The 24,181-nt window shown below is 44.1% G+C and overlaps 1 long non-coding RNA gene across 3 annotated transcripts; it reads right to left on the minus strand.

The window, feature by feature from the left end:
- Positions 1-12,544: 12,544 nt before the first annotated feature.
- Positions 12,545-20,518, minus strand: LOC125514916 (uncharacterized). 3 transcript variants are annotated; one of them, XR_007286669.2, is made up of 8 exons: positions 20,209-20,518; positions 19,466-19,619; positions 19,163-19,350; positions 18,881-18,997; positions 18,473-18,548; positions 17,396-18,197; positions 17,235-17,313; positions 12,545-12,604 (listed from the first exon to the last, which is right to left on the minus strand). It is a non-coding gene; the product is annotated as an uncharacterized LOC125514916 (long non-coding RNA). The 3 variants fall into 3 exon arrangements; XR_007286670.2 differs by having other exon boundaries at positions 17,396-17,925; positions 17,986-18,197; positions 18,881-19,350; XR_007286668.2 differs by having other exon boundaries at positions 18,881-19,350.
- Positions 20,519-24,181: the final 3,663 nt, after the last annotated feature.

A 24,181-nucleotide genomic window follows, 5' to 3' on the forward strand; every position in this document is an offset into this window, starting at 1 on the left:
CTTCCCCGATGACTTCCCTTGCTACCGGTCCCTCCCCTTGCTTGTCCCCACACATTGGTCATGGATTTCTGTTGTCTGTGTTGTTTTTTTTATAGGTTACATTGCTTGGAACACCGATCTATCGGCGCCGCACGGTCCTTCTCTTAGAGCAAGTATAATAGAGTGATGTAGGCGGGCTATAAGAGATGCCACATCAGATTTATGCCTAGTTAGAGGAGAGAAGAGGGAGAGAAAAGAGAAGCGGGCTACAAGCTTACAGCCGGCTGTAGCACGAGACCCAACAAAGTAGATGAGCCATATATTAATTGTATGACATACTAACACTAGTAGAAAAAGGGTCAAACGTGAAGCACATTAGTGCCGGTTTGAATTAGAGCCGGCACTAATGTGTACATTAGTGCCGGTTCGTGGCGGCGATCAATAGTATCGGTTCGTGGCGAACCTTTAGTACCGGTTCAGGCCACGAACCGGTACTAAAGAGGCTGTGTCAGCCTGCTGTCAGGCTATGGCCCCACCATCACCATTTAGTGCCGGTTCGTACCACGAACCCGTACTAATGAGGTTATGGCAAGTTGTTTTTAGTCCCACCTCGCCAAGAGAGAGGCAGTATGAGCGGTTTATAAGCCGTGAGTGCACAGACAATGACGAAGAGTTGCAATGCTCACCTACATGTTGATTAGCTTCAAGCCTTGCGGAATAGCATAGATTGCACTGAGCTATGTGCAGTGCAGTCTACACTATTCCGAATGGCTTGAAGCAAATTAACCAGCATTGCACCTCTTTTTTATTTTTAATAACTTATTAAACTCCGGACTTCTTTTGTGTTCAGTATGCAGCATTTAAAGCGACGTCATCAATTTCCAACATGTTCTGACATCATTTGTTGTTTTTCGGTCATTTACCTAATTGTTTAGAGAGCTAAATGACCGTGAAATTGAAAATCACTACAAAATGAATCCTGAAAATGTTGAAACTTGGCATGGTATCATCATATCACCTGCATAGCATGCGCGAAAGAGTAGAGAGGGTCACGACAAAAACTGGACGCACTTCGTGTACAAATTGGACAAACTCTTTCCGAGTATCAGGGTTTCGGAGTCCAGAGTGGGTACTAATGTGCAACTCTTTGCTTGGTTTTGTTAGGGTGGTCCCTAGGAAGTCCCAAAACAATGGCATGAACCACCTCTACACAAGATTCCCTCATGTTCGTCGGTTATGGTACTTTCAGCCTATAAGTACTTAGACTCGGAGTGAGGAATCGATGCCGGTGAAGACCCTACACAAGGAGTGAGTGAATATTTGGCATGTACCACCCTAAGAGCACTTTTAAACACATGGTATGCCAACTCCTAGCTTTTCATGCCATCCCGATGCTCCGGAGCCCCTCTATGGCGAAACCCTAGCCCCTCTACAACTTTCACCGAAGCCTAGAGTGGGTACTAATGTGCATCCCACCAATCAGGAAGAATCACACGGATCGTGTGTTTCTTTCTAGCTCTTGCGAGTCGTTGGATCAAAGGTGTGTTTCCTCCTAGCTCATGTGAGTCGTTGGATCGAAACTACCACAATCACTTTGTGAGCCAGACGACCCTATATATAGCCCACCTCTCGCCTTCCCTGCATAAGTCTTTCAGTTCATCGACTACATACATCTACCAGTTCATCGACTGCATACATCTACCAGTTCATCGACTGAATACAAATCATTCGGATTCGCCATCATACGTCCAACCCTGCATTTGATATGCATATATATATGCATCACGAGCCACGGTTGGGCTGTATGATGGCGATACCGATTGGTTTGTTCTAGATCCGACATAAAAGGTTTGATACAACTTCTTTTTTGTGACATAAGAGCTATCTCTCCTCCTACCTATTTTAGTTACACAACTACCTATTTGTGCCAAATTTTCACTTTTGTTGTTGCTCTTGCATCGTAAGCATCCATGTTAACTGGACTTACAAGTAATGCAATTTAACCAAACTATCTTATGATCTTCGCCAAGAGAGAGGCAGTATGAGCGGTTTATAAGCCGTAAGTGCTTAGACAATGACGAAGAGTTGCAATGCTCACCTACATGTTGATTAGCTTCAAGCCTTGCGGAATAGCATAGATTGCACTAAGCTATGTGCAGTGCAGTCTACACTATTCCAAATGGCTTGAAGCAAATTAACCAGCATTCACCTCTTTTTTATTTTTAATAACTTATTTGAACTCCGGACTTCTTTTGTGTTCAGTATGCAGCATTTAAAGCGACGTCATCAATTTCCAACATGTTCTGACATCATTTGTTGTTTTTCGGTCATTTACCTAATTGTTCAGTATGCAGCATTCAATTTCCAGAAGAAAATAAATAGAATAAAATAAATAATGCAGAAAATAAAAAAACTATACAAAAAAATTACTCAAAAATAAATAGAAGAAAATAAATAATGCAGAAAAGAAAAAACTATATAAAAAACTACTCAAAAATAAATAGAAGAAAATAAGTAATGCAGAAAAGAAAAAACTATATAAAAAATTTGTTGGCGCACTGCCCAGTGGGCCTGCCAGACCTAGGGTGTGCAAATGCAGGCCCAGAAGGGCCAGCAGACTCACAGGGCAGCGCGCCTTAATTAATTAGGCCCAGAAGCCTGCTATATAGAGGAGTTTGAAGAGGTAGCCACGGCTGGGTTTATAAACTAGTGCGGCTGCCCTTCGCCGGGCGAGGTGGGCGTAAACTTTGGGGTGGCAGCGCAAGGCCTTTAGTACCGGTTGGTGGCTCCAACCGGTACTAAAGACCCCCCCCCCCTTTAGTACCGGTTGGTGGCTCCAACCGGTACTAAAAGCCTTCGTTTCCCGCCGCTTGGCCTGGCGAAAATAGGCCTTTAGTACCGGTTGGAGCCACGAACCGGTACTAAAGGCCCATCCTATATATATAGCACTTACGAAAATTTCAGTTTCATCTCCCCACTTCGTCTCCAACCTCTCGCGAGACATCGCCACGCGCGCCACTCAACCCTGTCGTCACCGCCCGTCACCCGTCGTCCGTCGTCATCGTCGCTGTCCCCGCCGCCGCCCGTCGTCATCGTCGTCTCGCGCTGCCGCCCCGAACGCCGCCGCCGTCCCTCGTCATCGCCGCGGCCGTACGTCTCTCTCGCACCCGCGCCGCGCGCACCGGCCTGTACGTACGCCGCCGCCCCCGCCCCGTATGCCAGCGTCTCCGCTCGTACGTACGGGGCGGCGGCATACGGGGCGGCACTGCAGTATACACACACACATACACACACATACATTGTAGCGACCTGACCCGAATGGATCACGTCTACTGTGCTACGGTGTCATCCCTGGATCAGTAATGCTGACACCACACAGTACATCGAGGTTTTATAGCAGAGTTGCAATCACACACTTATTACATCGATGGCTCAAAAAGAACTTATTACAATAAATATGGCTGAAGGCCATCTAATATCGATAACAGCGGAAGACTCGGAAGATAAATGGGTCCATCAACTCCAGCGGCATCACTGAGTATAGAACCACGACCTAAAACACCTCAATCGTCGTCTGAAAAGTCTGCAACATGAGAAGTTGCAGCCCGAAAACGGGTCAGCACATGGAATATGCTGGCAATGTAACACATAGAGAATAATGGAATGAAACAGCTATACTATATGCATATATGGCTGGTGGAAAGCTCTATGGTTACAGTTTTGCGTAAAGCCAGTTTTTCCCTACTGCAAAGGAATAAATTTTATTTAACTATCATGGTGGTTGTGAAACATTGAGAATGGTTGATAGCATTCTCAATCCCAATTAAGAATAATTAAAACCCAATAACATTAATTAGAGGTAACATGTTGAGATTCACTCGATATTCAAGTACTAGATACTCAAGTTGTCCATAACCGGGGACACGGCTAATCATGATTAGTTTGTTACTCTGCAGAGGTTTGCGCACTTTTCCCCACATGACTCGATCGCCTCCGTTTGTTTTCTCGCACTACATGGTGTTTGAGAAACGGATGACCGAGACATAGTCTTTCAGAAGCACTAGCACCTTACATGTGGGGTAGACCGTACCACCTACAACCCCTACATCTGCTAGTCCACCCCGTAAGAGTTCGCACAACTTAGTCAACTATGCCAGAGCCCATAGTGGCATGTGGCTGCACACGGAAGTTTCTAGCATGAAAGATCTTATGATCCCTTTGAGCCTGGGTGGCGGTCCGAAAAAAAACAGGCAAGTCCTGATAGACACCAGGTGCCTCAATCCACCCAGATGTGTGTTTAAGTTGCCACCTTAGATAAACCATTAAAATTATCAATCTCACATCTGTCATGGATATCACTCACCCAATCCACGTCTACTAGTATAGCATGGCATAATATAAGCAAACGTAGAAGTAACTCCCAAAGGTTTCATAATAATACAGGTAATAGGTACTACCTCATCTACTTCCCATCCCACAATTTAATTAGATCCTAATCATGCAATGTGTGAGGATTGATCTAATGCAATAAAACATGGGTTGTAGAAAAGGTATGATCAAAGTGTTACTTGCCTTGCTGATGATCCGCGAGTCCTAGGGTTTCGAAGTAACAAGCGGCGCAATCCGGGTAATCTATCGCAGACAAACAACAAGCATACAATAAATACTCATCTAATGCACAGGTAAAACTCGAACAAGAGAACGAACCAGGTAGTTCAACTTAAGAACTTCGGTTGCAAAGAAAGAACGAAAAACAAACGGCGGAAGAAAACAACTCGGTTCTAGCAAGTTGAAACTAGGTCAAAATTTTACTGTAGCAAAAGCTTGTTCAAGTTGATTAGACGGAACAGCGGTTTCGAGACGAAACTCCAGGCGCTCGAATCACCTGATTCCGATAAACGAGCGAAAAGAAGGACTAGAAAGAAGATCGGATCTGAGATCGCGATCGCGGAACAAATCCGACGAAAAAGGAAAAAGAAGAACGGTTAAATGAACGGATGTCGTTAACCTAGAAGAATCCGGTGATCACGTTCGTTAGGACGAACGGTCCAAAGCAACTAAATCGGAGAAGAAAACGAATCCGATCTAGGGTTTCGGAGAAGAAAAACCGATCGAAAAACCGATCTAAAAAACCGGAACGGTTTAGAGAAGAAAAGAATCGGAACGATTAGAAGAAAACGATCCGATGAAAAGAATAGATGTAGCGCGGGGCAACCTTGGCGAGGTCTCCGGTGAGGGGCTCCGGCGGCGGCGGCGTTGGGCGGCGGCGGCGGTGCGGGTGAGGGGCGGCGGCGGCGCGGTGGTGTGGCGGCGGCGCGGCACGGGTGACGGAGGGCGCGGGGTGAAACTGCGTGCTGCTGCTTGTTGCGGCTTTGATTTGATGTGTTTAGAGGGGGGGTGCTTGGGTATTTATATTGGGGAGGGGAGGGGTTTACTTGGGGTAGAGGACAAGGAATTAGAATAGGAGTAGGAAAGATCTAGAAAATAAACGGAGTAGGACTAAAGAAAACGAAATAAGGAAAAGGGGACAAGGGGGCGCCCTAGAATCCTAAAAGGATTCGGTCCTAGCAAGGGCGGCGGCGGCCGACCGGCTCCTGGCTCGGCGCCTGGGAGCGCGGCGGTAGGTGGCTTGGCTTGGGCCTTTGGCCCAAGGCGCTGCTCAATTTTCTTTTTATAAATAGTTTCCTCGCGCAGAAAAAAAACAAAAGAGCACTAAACGAACTCCGAAAAATCTAAAGTAAATTTTCCCCGACTCCTAAAAATGAGCCGAACAAAATGAACTTTTCTCCGGACCTAAAATGCAATTTTCGAAAACGCGCATTTTTCCCTATCCAATAAAATGCAAATAAAACTCCGGAAACAAAATTGATCTATTTATTAAATCTTCATTTTTCCTCAATTTTGGGAAAGTCATATTATTCCCTCTCTCATATATTTCGACACCGGAAAAATTATTGAAGATAAAATAAATAATCAAGTGATCCTATTTTCAAAATTCGAGAAAACTCTCAAATTTGAAAATAACAAAATCTCCAACTCTCTCCGAGGGTCCTTGAGTTGCGTGAAATTTCTAGGATCAATCGAAATGCAAGAAAATATGTTATGCATATGATCTAGTGTATAACATTCCATATTGAAAATTTGGGATGTTACAAACCTACCCCCCTTAAGATGAATCTCGCCCTCGAGATTCGGGTTGGCTAGGAAATAGGTGAGGGTGGTCCTTGAGCAAATCTTCTTCTCTCTCCCAGGTGGCTTCATCCTCTGAGTGGTGGTTCCACTGAACTTTGCAAAACTTGATAACCTTGCTGCGAGTAACTCTACTGGCAACATCGAGAATCTTGACTGGCTTCTCCTCATATGTTAGGTCGTCCTTCAACTGAATCGCTTCTAATGGCACTGTATCTCTTAGTGGTATCTCTGCCATCTCGGCGTGACATTTCTTCAGCTGAGAAACATGGAATACATCATGAACTCCTGACAGTCCCTCTGGTAATTCCAACTTATACGCGACTTCTCCCATACGTTTCAAGATCTTAAACGGTCCAATGAAACGCGGTGCTAACTTTCCCTTAACTCCAAAGCGCTTAACTCCTCGAAGTGGGGATACTCGGAGATAAACTCTGTCTCCGGTTTCGTAGACTGTCTCCTTGCGTTTTGAATCTGCGTAGCTCTTCTGCCTGGACTGGGCTACCTTGAGCCTATCGCGAATCAACTTAACTTTCCGTTCAGACTCCTTAATCAAATCTGGTCCAAAGAATTGACGGTCTCCAACTTCGTAACTGTTGTCATGGAACGAAACTGGTATCTGATACGATACTCCTCGGGACTCCATGCAAACAAATGATCAGGATATACATGACTAGGATGAAATGTGCTACCTTCGTCAAACGATCAACTACTACCCATATCGAGTCATATCCGGCCTTTGTCCTGGGTAGCCCTGTGATAAAATCCATGCCTATCTTATCCCACTTCCATTCGGGTATCGGCAATGGTTGTAACAATCCTGCTGGCTTTTGATGTTCTGCCTTTACTCTCTGACATACGTCACAAACTGCTACATATGCTGCAATATCCTTCTTCATTCCGGTCCACCAGAATGTTTCCTTCAAATCCAAATACATCTTGGTATTCCCTGGGTGAATCGAATATGGTGAATCATGTGCCTCTTGCATAATCAACTTCCTGATCTCCGGGTCATTGGGCACATAAACACGGTCCTCAAACCATAAGGTATCGTGCTCATCCTCACGAAATCCCTTAGCTTTTCCTTTGGTCATTCTCTCTTTTATAGCAGCGATCTCCTTGTCAGATTTCTGAGCTTCTCTGATCTTATCCATCAATGTTGACTGAATCTCCAATGCTGCTACATAGCCTTTCGGAACAATTTCCAAACATAGCTCACGAAGGTTTTCTGCTAACTCCTTTGGTATACTCCCCGTCATTAGGGTATTGACATGGCTCTTACGGCTCAATGCGTCAGCTACTACATTAGCTTTTCCGGGATGGTAATGCAATCTCATGTCATAATCCTTGATGAGCTCCAACCATCTCCTCTGTCGGAGGTTCAACTCCTTCTGCGTGAAAATGTACTTCAAACTCTTGTGATCCGTATACACCTCACAATGATTTCCAATGAGGAAATGTCTCCACGTCTTCAATGCATGCACTACAGCTGCTAACTCCAAATCATGCGTGGCATAATTCAACTCATGAGGCTTCAGTTGTCGTGAAGCATACGAAACAACTCTTCCTTCCTGCATAAGCACTGCTCCAAGTCCTCGACGTGAAGCGTCGCAATACACCTCATAATCCTTGGTCTGATCTGGCAAAATCAATACTGGTGAGGTAACCAAACGTTTCTTCAACTCCTAGAAACTAGCCTCACACTCCTCAGTCCATTTGAACTTAGTATCCTTCTTCAACAACTCAGTCATAGGCTTCGCAATCTTTGAAAAGTTCTCAATAAATCCCCGGTAGTATCCTGCGAGTCCAAGAAAACTCCGGATCTCTCCAACTGTCGTTGGTGCTTCCCATTCGGTTATGGTCTCAACCTTTGTGGGGTCAACTGCTATACCTTCTCCGGATATAACGTGTCCGAGGAATCCAACTTCCTTCAACCAAAACTCACATTTGCTGAATTTGGCATATAACTGATGTTCTCTTAGTTTCTCCAAAACCAAACGCAAATGTTCCTTATGCTCCTCTTCATTCTTTGAATAAAACAAAATGTCATCGATGAACACTACGACGAACTTATCCAAAAACTCCATAAACACTTTGTTCATCAGGTTCATAAAATAGGCAGGTGCGTTAGTCAATCCAAATGACATAACGGTATACTCATACAATCCGTATCTCGTGGTAAATGCTGTCTTAGGTATGTCCTGCTCTCGAATCTTCAACTGATGGTACCTTGATCGCAAATTGATCTTGGAAAACACTTTAGCTCCTTGCAATCGATCAAACAGATCGTTGATCATTGGTAGTGGGTACTTGTTCTTGATGGTTACTTCATTCAATCCCCGATAATCTACAACCATCCTTAATGATCCATCCTTCTTTTCCACTAGAAGTACGGGTGATCCCCAAGGCGAAGAACTTGGGCGAATATAACCTTTCTCCAGTAACTCCTTAATCTGATTCCTAATTTCCACCAAATGCTTTGCTGGCATCCGGTACGGTCGCTTCGATATTGGGCCTGTACCTGGCAATAACTCTATCAAAAACTCAATGTCTCTATCCGGTAGCATGCCTGGCAATTCCTCAGGAAATACATCAGGAAAATCCTTTACCACTGGTACTTCCTCTTGCACAACTCCTGTTAGGCAATTCACTTGTGTCCTTTTTGGTACATGCCGGGATACATACTTGATCCTTCTTCCTTCTGGTGTGGTAAGCAAAATTGACTTACTAGCACACTCAATATTCCCTTCATACTTTGATAACCAATCCATGCCTAATATCACATCCAGTCCTTGAGATTCCAATACTATTAGGTCTGAGGGAAATACATAGTTACCAATCCTTAATGGTAACCGATCACACCATCGTCTAGCCATAAACTCCGCTCCTGGTGAGCTTACTAACATGGGTGACCTAAGGGCTTGGGTTGGCAGGTTATACTTATCCACAAATCCCCTTGATATGTATGAATGCGATGCACCAGTGTCAAAAAGAACGAGTGCAGTAAATGACTTAACCAAAAACTTACCGATTACTGCATCAGGCTGAGCTTCAACCTCCTCCACGCTAACGTGGTTCACCTGGCCCCTATTGAAAGGGTTCGGCTTCTTTCCAGAGCTTCCATTGCCATTTCCATTCTGGCCTTCAGGACATTCATTGGCATAATGTCCGGTCTTCGAACACTTGAAGCAAGTGACATTACTCAGATCTCTCTTGGTTGGGGTCGATGGGGTGGTCCGGTTCTGGCCGTTGTTTCCTCCATTCCCATTACCATTCTTGTGGCCATTATGGTTGTGCGAGCTACCTCCTCCATGGGTGTGCTGAAACTGAAATCCCGGTTTAGGGGTAAAACGGGGCTTCTGCTGAGCTCCAGAGTTATACTTCCCCTGTCCATACTTCCTCTTACGGTTCTCAATCTGTTGTTGCTTCCCTTCAATCATGATGGCACGATCTACCAACTCCTGGTAGTTGTTGAAACTTGCTACCATCAACTACATGCTTAGCTCATCATTCAGTCCTTCCAGAAACTTCTCCTGCTTAGCTACATCCGTAGCAACGTCATCTGGGGCATAGGCTAGCTTACTAAACTCCTCCACATACTGGCCAACAGTCCTTCCTCCTTGGCGTAAGTTGCGAAACTCACGCTTCTTTATGGCCATAGCTCCTGCTGAAACATGGGCAGTGCGGAAAGCTTGCTGAAACTGATCCCATGTGACAGTGTCAACTGGGTAAGTGGCTGTGAAATTCTCCCACCATGCTGCTGCGGGTCCGTCAAGCTGGTGTGCGGCAAACTTCACTTTCTCACCATCCGTGCATCCTGCAGTGGTCAACTCCCTTCCTATCTTACGGAGCCAATCGTCTGCTACTATTGGCTCGGTGCTACTGGAAAACACCGGCGGATTCAGCCTAAGGAAACGGGCTAAGTGGTCAACAGGTGGTGGTGGTGGTGGTGGGCTGTTGTTGTTGTTCTGCTGATTCTGAACTAACATCTGCATCAATTGATTCTGCTGCTGGATCAACTGAGTGAGCTCCGGTGGAAATCCATTGTCACGTCTCGGAGGCATCTAAGGGTTTAGAAAAGACGAGAATTGAGAATAGAGTGAGGTCTAAAGGGAAAACACTACCCATATGCACATGAGCAAATTCACACAAAATCACTTCAATCAATCAAACAAGGGCTTACAAACGGTCTAAAACTATCGCAAAAGTGCTCGACTATATTGTGTTTACATGGGGGAATACTACTAATATCTGGTGGTCATCTAGAAATTTGAACCGGTGGAAGACTCCATGATATCTGCTCCAGCTTCGTCTTCAAAGTCGGGTTCACTTGGATCCGAATCGGTGTCGTTGATGATGATGTAGTTGTCCGGACATGCGACGTACTCGTCTTCTTCCTTGGTTGCTAACTTGCTCTTGAGTTCTTCAATCTCCTGCTTAAGATCGCAATTGTGCCTTGCTAGAGCTACGATCTCGTCCATGTAGTCCTTGCGTGTAGACTTCAGTTCTCCTTCTAGCTCGATAATCCTTGCCTTCGCATTCTTCAACTCCACCATATCATTGCACATCTGGTTCTCGTGGCGTCGAATGTGCTGGTTTAACTCCTGGATGAATGCTGCAATAGATCTATCCTTCTTGGTGTTGACTAACTCCCATTGTTCATCACGGCGTCCGCAAATCTGGTAGTTAGTGTCCTTGAGGTCTTCTTGATAAACTTCTCCAATGCGTCCTATGGTGATATGAGCTGCCATGCTCCTTCCTAGACTCCAGGTTGGTGCATTGAAAACACTATCTATGGGCTTCGTGATTGGCGCGAATATTCTTCCCAGAACGTGAGCTTGAATCTTCCAGCGCTCCTCTTCAGGCAGAGTGGCGTTGAAGGTTCCCGTGAAGCTTAGTAATCCAATGTTCAGGTACTTGGTGACTTCCTTCAGGTGAAATCCAAAAGGTGTGCCCTCATCCGGTTGAGCGTACTTAATCTTCGCGTTCGTCATCCCAATAGAGTAGAAAAGATGAGGAGTTAGAAAATGAAAAGAGAAGGGTGCTCTATGGCTTTAACTTAGTGGTCGTGTCCTACAGTTAGCGTGTGCTCTGATACCATCTCTGTAGCGACCTGACCCGAATGGATCACGTCTACTGTGCTACGGTGTCATCCCTGGATCAGTAATGCTGACACCACATAGTACATCGAGGTTTTATAGCAGAGTTGCAATCACACACTTATTACATCAATGGCTCAAAAAGAACTTATTATAATAAATATGGCTGAAGGCCATCTAATATCGATAACAGCGGAAGACTCGGAAGATAAATGGGTCCATCAACTCCAGTGGCATCACTGAGTATAGAACCACGACCTAAAACACCTCAATCATCGTCTGAAAAGTCTGCAACACGAGAAGTTGCAGCCCGAAAACGGGTCAGCACATGGAATATGCTGGCAATGTAACACATAGAGAATAATGGAATGAAACAGCTATACTATATGCATATATGGCTGCTGGAAAGCTCTATGGTTACAGTTTTGCGTAAAGCCAGTTTTTCCCTACTGCAAAGGAATAAATTTTATTTAACTATCATGGTGGTTGTGAAACATTGAGAATGGTTGACAGCATTCTCAATCCCAATTAAGAATAATTAAAACCCAATAACATTAATTAGAGGTAACATGTTGAGATTCACTCGATATTCAAGTACTAGATACTCAAGTTGTCCATAACCGGGGACACGGCTAATCATGATTAGTTTGTTACTCTGCAGAGGTTTGCGCACTTTTCCCCACATGACTCGATCGCCTCCGTTTGTTTTCTCGCACTACATGGTGTTTGAGAAACGGATGACCGAGACATAGTCTTTCAGAAGCACTAGCACCTTACATGTGGGGTAGACCGTACCACCTACAACCCCTACATCTGCTAGTCCACCCCGTAAGAGTTCGCATAACTTAGTCAACTATGCCAGAGCCCATAGTGGCATGTGGCTGCACACGGAAGTTTCTAGCATGAAAGATCATATGATCCCTTTGAGCCTGGGTGGCGGTCCGAAAAAAAACAGGCAAGTCCTGATAGACATCAGGTGCCTCAATCCACCCAGATGTGTGTTTAAGTTGCCACCTTAGATAAACCATTAAAATTATCAATCTCACATCTGTCATGGATATCACTCACCCAATCCACGTCTACTAGCATAGCATGGCATAATATAAGCAAACGTAGAAGTAACTCCCAAAGGTTTCATAATAATACAGGTAATAGGTACTACCTCATCTACTTCCCATCCCACAATTTAATTAGATCCTAATCATGCAATGTGTGAGGATTGATCTAATGCAATAAAACATGGGTTGTAGAAAAGGTATGATCAAAGTGTTACTTGCCTTGCTGATGATCCGCGAGTCCTAGGGTTTCGAAGTAACAAGCGGCGCAATCCAGGTAATCTATCACAGACAAACAACAAGCATACAATAAGTACTCATCTAATGCACAGGTAAAACTCGAACAAGAGAACGAACCAGGTAGTTCAACTTAAGAACTCCGGTTGCAAAGGAAGAACGAAAAACAAACGGCGGAAGAAAACAACTCGGTTCTAGCAAGTTGAAACTAGGTCAAAATTTTACTGTAGCAAAAGCTTGTTCAAGTTGATTAGACGGAACAGCGGTTTCGAGACGAAACTTCAGGCGCTCGAATCACCTGATTCTGATAAACGAGCGAAAAGAAGGACTAGAAAGAAGATCGGATCTGAGATCGCGACCGCGGAATAAATCCGACGAAAAAGGAAAAAGAAGAACGGTTAAACGAACGGATGTCGTTAACCTAGAAGAATCCGGTGATCACGTTCGTTAGGACGAACGGTCCAAAGCAACTAAATCGGAGAAGAAAACGAATCCGATCTAGGGTTTCGGAGAAGAAAAACCGATCGAAAAACCGATCTAAAAAACCGGAACGGTTTAGAGAAGAAAAGAATCGGAACGATTAGAAGAAAACGATCCGATGAAAAGAATAGATGTAGCGCGGGGCAACCTTGGTGAGGTCTCCGGTGCGGGGCTCCGGCGGCGGCGGCGTTGGGCGGCGGCGGCGGTGCGGGTGAGGGGCGGCGGCGGCGCGGTGGTGTGGCGGCAGCGCGGCACGGGTGACGCAGGGCGCGGGGTGAAACTGCGTGCTGCTGCTTGTTGCGGCATTGATTTGATGTGTTTAGAGGGGGGATGCTTGGGTATTTATATTGGGGAGGGGAGGGGTTTACTTGGGGTAGAGGACAAGGAATTAGAATAGGAGTAGGAAAGATCTAGAAAATAAAACGGTGTAGGACTAAAAAAACGAAATAAGGAAAAGGGGACAAGGGGGCGCCCTAGAATCCTAAAAGGATTCGGTCCTAGCAAGGACCGGCTCCTGGCTCGGCGCCTGGCGCCTGGGAGCGCGGCGGTAGGTGGCTTGGCTTGGGCCTTTGGCCCAAGGCGCTGCTCAATTTTTTTATTTTTTTTATAAATAGTTTCCTCGCGCAGAAAAAAAAACAAAAGAGCACTAAACGAACTCCGAAAAATCTAAAGTAATTTTTCCCCGACTCCTAAAAATGAGCCGAACAAAATGAACTTTTCTCCGGACCTAAAATGCAATTTTCGAAAACGCGCATTTTTCCCTATCCAATAAAATGCAAATAAAACTCCGGCAACAAAATTGATCTATTTATTAAATCTTCATTTTTCCTCAATTTTGGGAAAGTCATATTATTCCCTCTCTCATATATTTCGACACCGGAAAAATTACTGAAGATAAAATAAATAATCAAATGATCCTATTTTCAAAATTCGAGAAAACTCTCAAATATGAAAATAACGAAATCTCCAACTCTCTCCGAGGGTCCTTGAGTTGCGTGAAATTTCTAGGATCAACCGAAATGCAAGAAAATATGATATGCATATGATCTAGTGTATAACATTCCAAATTGAAAATTTGGGATGTTACATACATACACACACATACACACACAGACACACATTTTTTTACATATTTTCTGTTTTCTGTTTTTTAGAAAAGTTAATTAGATGATCGAATATTAGATTAATGTCGAATGTTAGATGAATTAGATAGAAAAGTTAAATATATATTAATGTCAATTGTTAGAGATGAATATAACTAGATATTAATTAGGTATATGAGATTTGAACTAGTTGAATAATTAATATAACTAGTTTATTTTTAGTAAGAAAATTGTCGAACTAGTTTATTTAGGTATATGAGATTTGAACTAGTTGAATAATTAATATAATTAGTTTATTTTCAGTAAGAAAATTTATGTATCTGAGATTTGATGATCTAATTAAAATATTATTTGTTAATGAGTTTTTCTGTTTATTTAATTTTTATATATTTTTAGTTTATATAAATGTTACATTAATGTCGAATGTTAGATGAATTCGATAGAAAAGTTAAATATATAGTAATGTCAATTGTTAGAGATGAATATAGTTAGATATATTAATGTCAAATGTTAGATGAATATATATTTGGCTAGATATAGGTGTTTAATGTTTCACCTATATGAACATAGGAAATGTCATCTGACGACGAAAAAGATTTCATTATGTGCGAACACTGTGAAGACCAGCGCGGCCTGTGCGACCAAAATTTCCTTGTTGATGGTAGGCGCTTCAGCATCAAGCTGGATGAGACATTCGAAGTTGATACAGTAAGTCACTTTGTCAATTATTATTTGAATGCAAAACTTATGCTTCATTTGCTTCAACTTATAATTTTAAATTTTCACTATTCTACTAGCGCATCCCCTGCCATGCAAGAATTTTTGTCTTGGATAAGATAGGTTTTAGTGCTATAGATGATATGGAGGTAAAGAGAGTTTATTTGAAGACGGAGCATGGGTATACTTTCAACGTCAAATTATATAATGGAGACACATACACCCATTTTGAATGCAAAACTTGGCAAGCACTATGCAAGGCTTATGCATTTGAGCCTGATATGGTTATCACCTTTGCTATTCGTCCGGAAGATGATATTGAAGGTAATATAGACATCTGGGTCGATGTGCAAACGCCTGCAGTTCTACCATTTGGTGAGTTTTTCTCAACCATGCATGCATATGTTTATGTCTTTCATACAGTTTATTCAAAAATAGTTGACAACTAATTTGTATTGTCAGCTTATTTCGGTTCAAGCAAACATGTTCGGCGCTTGGTAGACAGGACCTACTACTGCCCCGGGGCTCAACTAAACTGCGAGGAGATAAGTCATTATGTTTCATGGCTTGAGGATCTTAATACTGTCAAGACAATTTTTTCCTAAACTTAGAAATGTTAGTACTCAAAACGTGCGACCAATGGTGATCGTATTGAACTACGGTCACATCTATAATCAAAAGATGGTAAGATTTTAAATATTTGTCCTTAATTAGTGCATCTTTTGTATACATTATTTTTGAAGCTAAACTTTCATTGCTTAGTATATTAATTACTATACGATGTTCTTCAACAGGGACTTCCGATGACAGTTGTGCCTCAGTGGATTGAGACAAAAGGTCGCATGTCAATGGTTAGCTTACGACCAAGATTTCCTACATTGCACATGAGTGCATTCAGGATTTCTGAAAGCGAAGAATGCTTAATAGTGAAAGATTGGAGCAAAATTGTTAACGATCACAGAGAAGTACTAGGGGGCAGCAAGGAGAAGCGCAACCCAAGATTCGGAGACAGATTCATCTGCATGCTCCAGTATGATGAATCAGGAGAGCTATACATGTTCTATGCTATTCTACCTGAGAGGGAGCAGCAGGATCAGTAGCTACTAGTTCATGCTCTTAATTAGTACTTGTCTCATGTCCGTGTCCTGAACTTCGATGTTGGTGATGATTATGTTGAACTTGATGATATCTTTGCTTCTGTTACAAAGTGAATGTTTCCTCTTTAAGCTAGCCAGCGTTGATGATGATTAGATAGCTAGCGGTAATGACTATGATGATTAAATAGTGGTAATTAGACGACTATGATGATTTTTAGCTAGCTAGAGTTTATTTATTTATTAATATGCGATGATGATGATGATGATGATGATGACGACTACAACTCATTATAACGTAAAACAATCCTAAATTAAATTGATAACACAAATGTAATTGAAAAATACAAAATAAAACAAAAACCCACAACCATTTAGTACCGGTTGGTGTTACCAACCGGTACTAAAGGGCTCCCGGCCCCCGGAGCTGGCTCGTGCCACGTGGTTCCCCTTTAGCACCGGTTCGTGCTGAACCGGTACTAAAGGGGGGGGGCCTTTAGTGCCGAAACTTTAGTGCCGGTTCCTAAACCGGCACTAAAGGGCCTTACGAACCGGTGCTATTGCCCGGTTCTGCACTAGTGTAATATGACAATTATTGTATAAGTGAGCTATTAGGTTGGCTACGAGTGACATGGCAATACCATGGTGGGTGGTTTCATGGGTACCTGGCCACCAATCCCCATTCTGAGCCGCACGTCTCTCCTCCTCCCCACTCTACACCCGTGCGCAGCCATCGCCTCTCCCCCGTCCTTCCCATCTCGTCAGAGCGGCCACTCCCAGAGTCCTACCCCGCTCATCGAGGAGCTCCTATCCCAGCCCTAGACCGGAGTTCAATGGCAGGGAGGGGAGACCCGATGGCAACGCGACAAAGAAGAGGAGGGATCGAGGAGGGAGTGAGCTCCTAGTGATCTAAGGTCAGGCATCGACATCGGAGCGAAGTGGGAGAGGCGACCCCAGCCGGACGACGCCTCACAACATGCTTCATGTACGGCGTAGAGAACGGTGGCACTGATGTGGCCTTAGATCGGCGATGGTCGCTTCGCCTTTGTCTACCTCGGCAAGGTGCACGACACCTCAGGCACCCTCATCCGATCCCACCACACTCTCCTCGAGGTGGCCTCTCACGATTCTTAAAGCGGTCTGGCTGAGTTTCAAGTTTGGCATCATTCTCCGTATCGGTCATTAGATGCTTTTTCACATCATGATTCGTGCGGCTACTTTTTTTAGGAAAATTCGTGCAACTTTTTTTAGGTAAACCATTTCGTCCAGCTACTGGAGTACCTCACTTAGCTTGTGTAGTGATCCCTCATGCCACTGGACCTCCACTTGCTTGAGAAATTAACTCTGGTCTATCCATCTACTGTCGTGAAGTAGCATGATACCATTAGCAAATATCAGGGTTATCAACAAAGATATAGAATAAGTAGCAGAATATAACTAACCATTTCTGCATCTTCGTGTTTGGTTCACAACTATGATTGATGAACCTGGACTTGTTCCTCTGGTTTGTTGCATCAAATGACCATATTGCTACTGACCTCACAGAGATAGAAGCCAGTGTAACGTTGTCTCTTCATTTACCATGGTCTTTCCTCATAAGCTATGTCATCAATAACTACAATATTGATGCAAGATATATGGATATTAGTTTGATCGCCCAAGTGTACAATGTGATTAACCATCATAACATCAATCATAAAAAAATTCAATCACATACACACACAATTATTTTCACCAGTACAGCACAATATCCAATGTAATGAGTGAAATTTGTTGAGAGAAACCAAGCATTGAGTGACTTGGTAGCAGGGACAAACAACAGAATGACATGGAGGCGGTGATTTCGATACTGTGGCAGGTGATATTGATGAGCCCATCGTCGTAGTCGATTAGGGAGCAACGGTCTATCCAGATGTCGAAGGATCCAGGATCGATGGATGCCGTCAATGTCGTGGCTGCGGCTGGCCTCAAACTGGACTGAAATAATTCAGAATTGGTACAAGCACAAGCACGGATGGTAGTAGTTAGTTACCTTACTACAGGGGATGTGCTAGTGGCAGAGCGTGTAGCGAAAGATCATTGGAGACAACAAAAATGAAGGCGTTGAAGAGCGCGCAAGCACTGACCCGCCGGACAACACCGGGGAACAGGTACGAACGTCTTCTTGGCCATGGTCACTCCAAGGCAGCAAATGATCCATAGTGGATCCAAGCTTTTTTTGTAGGGAGTCCATGTACCCAGGAGCTAGCGAGGACCAGATTAGCAACAACAACACACAGTTAGTTGGTTCCCTCATTCAATTTCGATTTTTGTGAAGATCAGTAGATCATAACTACCTACTAAAACAATCATCCAGATTGTTTATATAAGAGATTACCAAAACGACAAAACCGTCCATGAATGCAGAGCAGACCCGAACAATGAAAGAAAAATCTAATGTCAAGAAATTGCAGAAAAGGCGCTTCAAACAGAATTCCAACGACAACAAACACATATAGGGTGAAACAGAAGAAATTCACCTTGCCTATTCCAGAACCAATCTTCCACGCCATAATAGCACCATCAGAACTTCCGGACAATAGATAGTGCGTCTCCCTGCTTCGAATTACAGAGGAACAAATTAACAAACCACCAGCCAACTGTTCAGTACTCATTACCGGATCAGATTAAACTTTCTTTTGCTTGATGTATACTGGTGCTATGTATCTATAGCTAACTCCTCTCAAGTACGATCAATTATCCATTAAGACAATCGTCTCAGGATCATACTCTAATTTTGCCTCAAAATGTAGCTCAGTGCATGAACAACAGTACAAGACATGGTTTTGTTTCAGCCTGATTATTCTAGCTAATCATTTCAGTTCAGATGCAACAGAAAGAGAGTTAAGAGAGACAGAGAAAATAAGTGTAAAAAGGAGGTAGCATACCTGGAGTGCAGCCTTCTTGGTTGGAAGCCACAGCGTGCAGTTCACCATTGCCTTATGACCCGGTAGTGTGGTCATGGGATTCAGGGCTGACAGTGAAACATCTAGCTTTGCAGGGTTCTTAATTTGAAGTGACATAGCAAGAAATACTTCAGATTGACAGCATAAGGGAAAGATAACTAATTCTTTGCTCAACTCCCAGAAAAAAATAGATAATGCAAACTATCTATTGAAATGGATAGGAAAATGAACAAGCGCAAGATATACTTTCATTGAAGCGACTACCTAATAAGAGCAAGACAATGGACAAGTGCATTGGTTGGGTATTGAATGGTAGCCTATGTCCTTCACATGCAAGCGCATCTCATAAGTCACATGCATAAGAATTCTCAGATGTAGCAGGGAGAATTTGTGTGTGTGCTAACTGCAAACAGAAGATTCTCAACTATCTTCTCACATCCGGTTATACCAGCCTGTTGATATGAAAATCTGTTATGAAAAGGACAAAACGTGGTAGGCCTTCAAAAAGGTAAATGGCGCTGATTCGGTCATGCAAACCAACGCACTTGCACATTTATGGAAAATTACCTGTGAAACCATCTGTTGAGCGATCCTACTGAAGATCCAGTTATTAGTTCATCCTTTTACATCACCCTCACACATGACAGTAGGACTAAATTCAATCATCCACTCCTAGGGCGCCACCATCCAATAGGAACAAAGAGCAATGGAAGATGGATAGCTACATTGAAGAACATTTATTAAAAAACAAAAAACAGAATTTTCTAAACATCATTGATGTACTCTGCTACGGTAGATACAAACTAAAAAAAACAGTACACATGTGAAAAGGAAACATGCTACACACTTGATAAATGATGGTAGTGAAGTATAGAGTCTGAAAGGAGGCAAAAAAAGAGAGAGAAGAATTATGGCTACTATGCGAATCTTTATTTTGTCAAAGCCTGAATCATATAGAAGCTTAACTATCTTATTCAGAAATTCATCACACACTGTAACTATCACTTTTGGTAGTGGGAAAACACTCAAGATTGCATAAAAACTTGGAAGCTTTGTATTGATTTCTCAATACACATTCACAGATTTCTCACCATCCAGTCAAAATTTATAAGATTTTACTATAGTCAGCACAACACCTAATGGTTATATACCTGGAACACCATGAGAAAACAAATGCAAATCTAGACTTGCCTCCCCTTGAACACAGACCCAAATCACCAGGGTTTGACGTTTCACTTACAAACAGTCCCAAATCGAGAGAGAGACTCAAATAGAGAGAGAGAGAGAGAGAGAGAGAGAGAGAGATGGACCTGCGGGTCTAGCAGAGGTGAAAAGGAGGCTGGCCTCGCCGTCGGAGGAGGCGCAGACGACCGCATCAACCTCGTCCTCCTGCGGTTTCCTCGGGACAAGAGCTCGCGGCGCCGCCTGCCTTCTCGCTATTGCCGACGGGGCTGTGCGGAGGAGTAGCGCCCAATCTTGCTATGAGGAAGCCACCAAGAGGAGAAGATGACCTTCCTTCGATGGCCAGCGCCGGAGGAGCGATGGGGCGGCAACGGCGGCGGCGGCAAACCTAGCTCGAGAGTGGAAAGCCAAAACAAGAGAGGAGGGAGGCTGCCTGCGTGTGAGAGATGAAAAGGGGCCCAGTTCACGCATTTTCTCCTTTTCTTTCTTTCTCTCGACGATGCACAGTAAAAACAGTGATGGCCTGGGCATCGCTAGCGATTGAGCGTAAAAAAATTGCGACAGTAAAAGTGCTGAGGTGGCATAGCCCAGGGAACGCCCCTCATGCACACGTCAATGTTTTGGATGGTCATCCGATAAATTTACTGCTCATGGTTTTACCCCTCGTCAATAGGTCGGCCGTTCGCACTCCTCTCACCCACCTGGCGATTGTTTGAGTGTATGAGCGTTGGGTCCGCGCGTGTGTGGGGCCCGGGGTCTAGGGGCAAGAGGGCAGGCCGTGCATGTGGCGTTGGCATTTGGGTCGTCAATGTTTGCCTCTTGTGAGCGGGTCGTATGCTCGTCCTGGTTTGTCTTTTGAGCTTTTGAATGGGCAAGGGCGACACGAGGATTGTCGATGGTGTACTCGCATGTGCTCTATCTAACTGACTTCTTCAGTGCTCGTAGTTGCTGCTTAGGCCCACTGTAGTGGCTTGGGTGATTAGGTGGTTGGGTTTGTTGTTTTTGGCTCTTTTTGACTTGGCGAAGGCCATGTGTCGGTGTGGCCCGTACTGCAACAGCGAGGTCACAGGAGTGGATGAGCATGGCATGGTGAGGTGGGTTTCGTACGTGCATCTGGTCTACCTAGGTGTGTTGCACTCTGGTGCGTTGACGGTCCCAGTTGTAATTTCGGCCCATGTTACAATGACATGGGTGTTTCTGAATCGGGGAAGGGTGTCCGTTCGTTTTGCCTGCTGTATAAAAGAGAGACGGTTGGCAGGTGAGATTAGCACCTCTCATTTTCCCTTACTTCACCGATGACTTCCCTTGCTACCGGGCCCTCCCCTTGCTTGTCCCCACACCTTGGTCATGGGTTTCTATTATCTGCGTTGTTTTTGTTTTATAGGTTACATCGCTTGGAACACTGATCTATCGGCGCTGCACGGTCCTCCTCTTAGAGCAAATCTAATAGAGTGATGTAGGCGGGCTATAAGAGATGCCACATCGGATTTATGCCTAGTTAGAGGAGAGAAGAGAGGAGAGAAAAGAGAAGCGGGCTACAAGCTTACAGCCGGCTGTAGCACAAGACCCAACAAAGTAGATGAGCCATATATTAATTGCATGACATACTAATATGACAACTATTGTATAAGTGAGCTATTAGGTTGGCTACGAGTGACATGGCAATACCATGGTGGGTGGGTTCATGGGTACCAGGCCACCAATCCCCATCATGAGCCCCACGTCTCTCCTCCTCCCCACTCCACACCCGTGCGCAACCATCGCCTCTCCCCCGTCCTTCCCATCTCGTCAGAGCGGCCACTCCCAGAGTCCTACCCCACTCATCGAGGAGCTCCTATCCCCGCCCTAGACCGGAGTTCAATGGCAGGGAAGGGAGACCCGATGGCAACGCGACAAAGAAGAGGAGGGATCGAGGAGGGAGTGAGCTCCTAGTGATCTGAGGTCAGGCATCGACATCAGAGCGAAGTGGGAGAGGCGACCCCAGCCGGACGACGCCTCACAACACGCTCCATGTACGGCGTAGAGAACGGTGGCACTGATGTGGCCTTAGATCGACGAGGGTTGCTTCGCCTTTGTCTACCTCGGCAAGGTGCACGACACCTCAGGCACCCTCATTCGATCCCACCACACTCTCCTCAAGGTGGCCTCTCACGATTCTTAAAGCGGTGTGGCTGAGTTTCAAGTTTGGCATCATTCTCCGCATCGGTCATTAGATGCTTTTTCACATCATGATTCGTGCGGCTACTTTTTTTGGGAAAATTCGTGCAACTTTTTTTAGGTAAGCCATTTCGTCGAGCTATTGGAGTACCTCGCTTAGCTTGTGTAGTGATCCCTCATTCTGTCGTTCAACCCGTTTCTCTCTTTTTTCTCTTTTCGCGGTTGTCCAGTTATGGGCCTCTGTCGCGCATTATGTCCTTTTCGTTGTCCAAATCCACTTTTAGCTCAAGGTGCGGGTGATCACACTACTTCTAATGTTGTACCAGCCCATTATAGAAGGGAACAACTAAAACAAAGTTTCTGTTAGTTGTAGGAAGCTTCTTAATCTGGATTGCAGAAGCTTCTGGAACCTTCCTACCAGTTTTTGAAGGTTTCAAAAGGTTTTTAATTTTTAATTTTTTCTGCTTTCCTTTGGGTTTTCTAGGCTTCGTTTGGTTTTTTGGTTTACTTTTCAATTTGTAAACATTTTTTATTTTGTGAATAAATTCGAGAACATTTTAAAGCCAGGGAATATGTTTTGAATTCATGAATTTTTATCAATTTCATTTTTTTTAGTTTTGTGATTTAAAAAAAATGTGTTGTAACCGTATAACCCCAAACACGGCTACAACCATGTCGACATGGGAGTTGTTGGATGCGACATTTTTGTAGCGTCTTTGTGTTAAGATGATTAGGGGGGCTAATTTATCTGTGTTGGATGTGATTTTTTGTATGGCATGTTGATACGTCCATTTTCCATCATGTTTCCTTTCTGTTATTTATAATGTTTTTACCCATAATAATGCATTTTGGAGTAATTCTAATGCCTTTTCTCTCATAATTTGCAAGGAACACACCAAGAGGGAGAGTTCCGGCGGCTGGAAATCTGGACCTGGAAAAGCTACATCAGGCCACCTATCCTGCACAACTCCAAATGAGCTGAAACTTCACGGAGATTTTTTATGGATTATTTAAGAAATATTGGAGCCAATAAACACCAGAGGGGGGGCACCAGATGGGCACAACCCACCTGGGCGCGCCAGGCCCCCTAGGCGCGCCGTGGTGGGTTGTGGCCTCCTCGGCCCACCTCCGGTGCCGATCTTTTGGTATATAAGTCACTTTGACCTAGAAAAAAAATAAGGAGAAGGCTTTCGGGATGGAGCGCCGCCGTCTCGAGGCGGAACTTGGGCAGGAGCACTTTCGCCCTCCGGTGGAGCGATTCTGCTAGGGGAACTTCCCTCCCGGAGGGGGAAATCATCGTCATCATCATCACCAACAACTCTCCCATCTTGGGAAGGGCAATCTCCATCAACATCTTCAACAGCACCATCTCATCTCAAACCCTAGTTCATCTATTATATTCAATCTTGTAACCGGAACTATAGATTGGTGCTAGGGGGTGACTAGTAGTGTTGATTACATCTTGTAGTTGATTACTATATGGTTTATTTGGTGGAAGATTATATGTTCAGATCCATGATGCTATTTAATACTCCACTGATCATGAGCATGTTTATCATTTGTGAGTAGTTACTTTGGTTCTTGAGGTCATGGGAGAAATCATGTTGCAAGTAATCATGTGAACTTGATATGTGTTTGATATTTTGATAGTATGTATGTTGTTATTCTCTTAGTGGTGTCATGTGAACGTCGACTACATGACACTTCACCATATTTGGGCCTAAGGGAATGCATTGTGGAGTAGTAATTAGATGATGGGTTGCGAGAGTGACAGAAACTTAAACCCCAGTTTATGCGCTATTCCGTAAGGGACCGATTGGATCCTAAAGTTTAATGCTATGCTTAGAATTTATTCTTAATACTTTTCTCGTAGTTGCAGATGCTTGCGGGAGGGTTAATCATAAGTAGGAGGTTTGTTCAAGTAAGAACAGCTCCTAAGCACCG

Source organism: Triticum urartu, chromosome 6A (genome assembly GCF_056163025.1).
Source record: "Triticum urartu cultivar PI428250 chromosome 6A, HENAU_Tu73, whole genome shotgun sequence".
Classification (NCBI taxonomy): Eukaryota; Viridiplantae; Streptophyta; class Magnoliopsida; order Poales; family Poaceae; genus Triticum; species Triticum urartu.